The sequence below is a fragment of the Limulus polyphemus genome, unplaced genomic scaffold (genome assembly GCF_000517525.1).
Source record: "Limulus polyphemus unplaced genomic scaffold, Limulus_polyphemus-2.1.2 Scaffold4481, whole genome shotgun sequence".
Taxonomy (NCBI): Eukaryota; Metazoa; Arthropoda; class Merostomata; order Xiphosura; family Limulidae; genus Limulus; species Limulus polyphemus.
The window spans coordinates 78283-85168 of NW_013670091.1; positions in this window are offsets into that span (position 1 = coordinate 78283).

Consider the following 6886-nt stretch of genomic DNA (forward strand, 5'->3'; position numbering starts at 1 on the left):
TACCAGGACTATTTGATGAAGTTAACTTCTTCTGCTTGGGTTTCGAATAGCCTATCTTCAACAATTCAACCTATGGCTAGTCTCATTCTACTTATACCTCCTCCAGTAGCTGTAGAATGAGATCAGTCAAATTGCCAGATGCAGCACCTGTGGATTTCTGTGAGATTGTACTGTTGATTTGGGTACTGGGAAATCATTGTCCTTGTGTACTAGATTCTTATTGGAAACTGTGTAAGGAGAAGTAATGGGCTTTGGCTATAACAGACTTGTGATAGAGCATTTTGCTGTGGAAATTATGCTGCAGAACTATTGTCAAAATGCATGGTCTTCAGCTAGATTGTAACAGGACTTGGTAACATGAACTGTAACAACATACAGATAATGCTTTCATTACCCTCTCTTCGTCTTTATGTATCAAATCTAGGATCTCGTGTTCAATATTTCTATATTGTTTACTGATTTCGTCATTAGTATTCTCATCAACTCTTGTATCTGTTTAGGTCCAAGATTAACTACTTTATTGCTGTTTAGCTTCTTATGTTGTCCACTTTTGCATTATGTGCAAGTGACTTCACTACACAAAGCAAAATGAGAGTGCTGTCATGGTGTAGAAGTTTTAATTTCTATATGGAATTTAGGCCTGGCATGGCCAGGCGATTAGGACGCTCGACTCTCAATCTGCGGGTCGCGGGTTCGCATCCCCGTCCCACCAAACATGCTCGCCCTTTCAACTGTGGGGGCATTATAATGTGACAGTCAATCCCACTATTCATTGGTAAAAGAGTAGCCCAAGAGTTGGCAGTGGGTGGTGATGACTAGTTGCCTTCCCTCTAGTCTTACACTGCTAAATTAGGGACGGCTAGCGCAGATAGCCCTCGTGTAGCTTTGCGTGAAATTCAAAACAAACAAACTATATGGAATTTATTCTTTAGATACTGACACTTTGGTAACATTACTTTTCAGAAAATCATGGCCCAAGCTGCCATTTTTATGTGTGTCAGTTTTCATAAGCACATAAAAATAATGCTCTAATCTTGGTATCCTTCCTTGACCTTGTAATTCCTAGTATCTTCACTGATAAAAAGTGGCATATTTTTTTAGACTTTTCTACATACATCACTTAGAAACTAGATTTTTCTTTAACACATGTGCAGCTTAAAAACAGACTACGATTATCAAACAATACTTTGCACCTTCAGTAATTTACCCGCAGCTAGCAAGAAATGGATCTACATTATTTTCTAACTTATTTTGGAATATAGTACACAAATTCAAAGAATTAATTTTGTAAGCAATGATTTTGTTTTCTATAAGAATTTTTAACATCATAGTAATGCTTCTTAAAACACTGAATTAATTGCATTTTAGGACAATGGTTCTTCAAGAATCCTTGGAAAAAGTACATCTACTAGTCTGGAATACTTTCATGTAAATACCATGTATCAACCTATTAAAATGTGTAATATTACACAGGCGTGCGATGGTTTTATTGTCTTGAAATTTTTACATGTTCTATAGTAGTTCCTATATGCTGAATTCTAAAATATTATTTTTCTCCATCACCTACAGATTTTTCACAAAACATCATAAATACATAAAAGAGAAACCATAATGTGTAGTTTTTAGACTAAAAGATATAGATTTCACACAAAAAAATGAGGATGAATATTCATTTGACATCAATGTCCTTCCCTGTTCTTCAGTTTGTTTATATTTTTCTAACAAACATAATAATAATAAAAAATTTTCGTTGTGGTAAACGAAATAATAATTTGATCTAAGTAAGAGTTTTTTTTATTCCCAATTTATAAAAAATCCTTATGTGATAGGAAAAATGAATGTTTATTTTCGAAATCTGTGTAGTTGAATTATGAAAAATCCGTTATGAAGTTTAAATTTGCAGGCTTGTGTTATTTACCTACTGTTGTTGCCGTTTAGTGTACCTTGGTATATACCACAAATCTTGTGCTTTTTATATCTACCATACAGCTTCCATTCTTTTGTAATATATGAGGAAAATATCATTTGTGATGTTGCTAACCTATATGTTTTGGAATTTTTAGCTGTTTTTAGTAGTTCATATGACATAGCATGCTACATCTGAAACATGAAATAGGATGAATTCTTTACCTTTAATAAACCTTACTCCTAATTCTGTGATAATAGAAAAATGCCAAATTTCCAGTTGCAACATTGCTCAGTTGTTGCTCCAGGTAGAAATTTTTCTGATACTCTAAGCCTTTGTTTTGTCAAATTAATTTTTTTTTTAGACAACTACATTATCTTGATAACACTTAGATTCATACACTTTGTTTTTCTCCAGATACCAAAGTAGCAGGAATTTTAGCTTCGTTTCATAGAAATGCACGTGATTGCTAATCAATCTGCCATCATAACTTGTCTTTAGGACATTGTTGATTATCAGCTCATTTGAATTGGCATATGATCTTTTCAGTCTATTATCTAACTCCTGTATCTTATGCCCAAACACACTGATTCACCACATCATTGTCTTGTAAGCTAATATATGTCTCTCTACCTTTAAACATATTTTTTCTACATTTAGTTGATGCCTTTGTGAATAGTCATAAACTTATGTTAATCCTTGCTTTAGGCTAAAGTTTTATGTACTAAAGTTCATGAAGCTACACTGCTTCACCATGGTTCTATGACATTGCTACTACGTTAAAGAAAAACATGTTTTTATTCCACACATATACCTGAGACTTCATCTACTGTCATGATCAATTTATTCTTTTCTAAACATTTTGTGAATCTTGATATTTAGTTCAAGGAACCTTGATATCACAGCATATGTTGTTATTAATTTGCATTTTGGTGTGGTGACCAAGAATTTACTTTGAACATGCTTCTTTTCATATCTCACTCTGGTGACTTTTTTGTACACTTCCTGATGCCACTTCAAATTTACCTTTATAAGAAGGAAAGTGCAGTTAAGGTAAAGGACATTATCTGAGAGTATGAGCAACAACTAGAAGAAGCTCTCTTCTGGACCATACATTTCATCAGCCATGTCTGCATTCTTCATCTGTCCTCAGGACTAAAAAGCTGACAGGTGCCTTTGACTGCTACAACTTGACCTCTGTTGGTTACTACCTATATGCAAAAGCTTTGGACAGTAAACATTAGTCATGGTGGCAATTATTAATATGTTTGTTCTGATACTAATTGGAATTGTATCTTTAGATGAGTATCTGTTGTCTAGCCCAGGTATCACCAGGAACTGGTCAGTCACACATGATCAAGAAGAGATCCAGCATCATCAACCAGCATCTTGCAGTTATCTTGTATATCCTTGGAGCAGTCAGGAGCCTTCCAAGTGGCTGAGATGGATATAAAATGTGATGACAATTCCTATCCATGGACACTGATGGTGTCTCAACCATAAAATGGTCAAGAAGGTTTTGGAAGGTACCTACCTCTACCATTGTTTCACAATGGTGATGATGTGAAGTAGGCTATCTATCTGGTGTTTAAGGGGACAACAAAAGAAGACCTAGACCAGTTACTAAAATGTTTCTGGCAAGTTGTTTGGAATGAATGGGTACAGAGACAGTCCGTGCAACGTCAAGTGCTCACTTTGCAATATCATTTCAAAACCAGTTGTCACTGAGTTGCATCAGAATCGACCATGTGAAGAATCTAATGATCCATAGGGCCGATTTCAAAGGATACAGGCATTATGAATACGTTACCAGATCCTAAAAATAGAGCAAAGCATATAAGTGCGTGCTAAGAAGATTTTTTCGTTGAAAAGAGTCTTCCAATACGTCTTGTTCAAGATTACGATGGATGTATATTTGATGTTATAAAGCGTTTTTCTACATTCAAATAAACCTTGTTTGTTAGAGAGCTGAAAGAGTTGAAGCCACCCTCTAAAATAAGATCCGTATTTGGTTCATTGAGGTGTCTTCCTGAAGGTCCAAACACGAGGAATACAACCAATCACAAAGTTCTGTTGCAAAAACAATCAAAGTAGGTAATAATATAAAACTATTTGCTGTAGTATCTGATGTACGAGTCATTATATGGTCCATAATTACTGTAAGCCTCACCTTTGTTAATGCTTCAATATAACAGAAATACCTTCCAACTTTTGCTTAAAATATCAAAAGTCTTAATTCATTTATTTCTGTTGAAGAAGCAAGCATACAGCATTAAGTGGAAAGACATTTTTCATATGTAAGTACGAGAAAGGCTAGAAAATGATGCAAAACTGACAATAAAATTTTGCAACACATATCAAGTTATACATTGAAGTTACACATTCAAGGAGTATTGATATTTACTGGTTGTCTGGGAGCCATTACATAAAAACAGATGGAGATGTATTGTTCAGTGCAACACTGTGGCAGTAAGGCAGCATATACTAAAAGTTTGTGGTGAAAGAGAAAATGACCTCACATCAATATTTCAAGCTATACCTTGCTGGCAGCTTTCTCATTCTTTGGCTCCTCTTTTTTTCTTTTTTTTTTCTGCATCTCCTACTACTAAGCTTCCTCATAAGAAGTATTTCTTTTTACAAGTTATGACTTAAACATTGCCTTGATGGCTTTCTTCTCAGTGCTTTAGATTCTATTTTAATGTGCCAAAAACACTACTAAAACTGCTTTCTGGTGGATAAGAGTAATTAATGCAATCTTGAAGACAAATTTATACCAATAACACGTCCCTAATTTACAAATGAGAGAATTCTAGGGTAAATTCCAATTAACTTCAGAATTTTTTTTTTTTTCTGGCAAAACAAAAATCTTCCTGAAGTTGCACCTCAAAGCACATGTCTAAACATCAAGACAAACAGTGGTCACGATTAATTTTTTCTCCCTGTTCCACCATTGCGACTATAAATATCGCGAAACAAATAGATTACTGCTTTATAAGTGTAATAGTATATTAGCAAGTGTTCTCTAATACTACGCATGGATGCCCATCACTTTATACTACGTAAATTGCTTGGATACATCTAAATAAATATTCTATTCTTTAAAATTCATATTCTTGTTGATAACAGCACTAAAAAGTAAAGTTTGAAATTTCTCTTGTGCTATTTTCATATCATAAATAAAATGTTTCCATTCAACTCTGTTTATGATTTAATTCAAAACAAACTCTTGGGACTGTTCGACTATTCCACTTTGACACTTGTTATAGTTTTAATCAGGGAATGAAGGAGAATCCATTACAGCAAAAATTATTTGTGTGCACATTTATACTTAGTCAGCAACTCAACTATTGGGACCACAAGAACTTAGTCCCTTGGGTAGATGATACCAAAAGATAGCACGGAAAAATATTTCACTTGTTGCTTTTCATTGACTAATTCATAGAGGTATTGCCAAGTGAATCCATGTGGCACCACTTTGATCTTGGGAACCATGTCAAATGGAGACTCTTTCTATTGCAGTTTAGTTTGAGATGGCTGCATCAATCTGGAACTAGAAGAAGAAACTGACTGCAATGGCTGTTCTGCCTGAAAAATCACTTCCGGGGTCCATGATTTCATTAGGCTTCACTCGTGGTTCCATTACCCAATATGCTGCTTGATGGATTGGTACAGTCACCGTTGTTCCATATAGGTCCAGTTGTCATAGATACAGCCGGACTTTCCATTTTGAGGATGAGAAACAGAGCTCATCTTAACTGAAGATTGTCTGATCACGCTTGTCCATATCCTGCCATGAGACAAAAACAATGGTCACTGATTCCATTCTTGCTAATTCTGAAGCAAATGAAAGATGATCGATAGCAAGTCATAGATGCAGTTGCTCTGGCTAGTTAAACCTAGTGGACCATCAATTGAACCTAACCATCACTTCGTTGAGCACGGCAATCAGGTTTCACCCAGCGTTATGATGTCTGGCTCAGATAAACATGGGTTTGGCTAAGCATATTATGTGCCAATATTGACACAAGGGCTTGAAGCTGAACTTCTGATTTTTAATGGAGCAAATAGGGCTTTAATTGACTTTGCCTTATATTAGGATAGTCTAAACGAAGCTACCACTTTGGCCATTTAACATAATTTTGTCAAATCACAACAAGCTAAATGCAAACGTAAGACATGTCTCTGACTTCATTTTGATGCTGTAGCTTCACAGCTGTTGGTATTTCTCTCTGGTCCTGGTTCAGACATTGATATCTTAGGAATGAGCCTACTACATAAATTGTCAGCCGGGTTTTCTTGTGCAATAGGCATACTAGTTTACTACAGCAATTAGAAATTGTGACAGACAGGAGAATGTTTGGGTAACAATCGTAACCATGTACAGAATCATATTGTGATGGATAGGCATTTTGAGGTAAATGTCAATAACCATGCTTTTTGGACTAATGTGGGTGTGTTGAATTTTGCGCAAAGCTAATCAAGACCTACCTGCACTAGCCCTCCCTAATCTAGCTGTGAGTTAACTCTTAGGTAACTCTTTATCGTCATATTATAACGGCATGTGCGGTGACAGGGATTTGAACCTGCAGATTGCGAGTTGATCGCCCTAATCATTAGGTCATGCCAGGCTTCCTTGTCTTTGCATATTTTACCTTAAGTTCCCACTGAACACTATTAAGTTACGTATTTAGGCAAAATATCAAGCAACTGTTTGTTTGTTTTTTACAAACCAAAAATAAGGACAACTCACGTTTCTACTTTATTTCTTTTATTTCTATAAAAGTTGAAAACTATTGATTTTATACAAATTTACACCTGATGTGAATTCAATTTATCAAACTTCAGGGAAAAGCTTCAGCAATAAAAAAATTCACCTTTCTTACCTCTAAAGTAATTTATTCATACGATTTTATTACGAAAATACATTACAGGTAAAGCAATTAGTTTTATGTTTTTCAGATGCCTTATATATATATATAT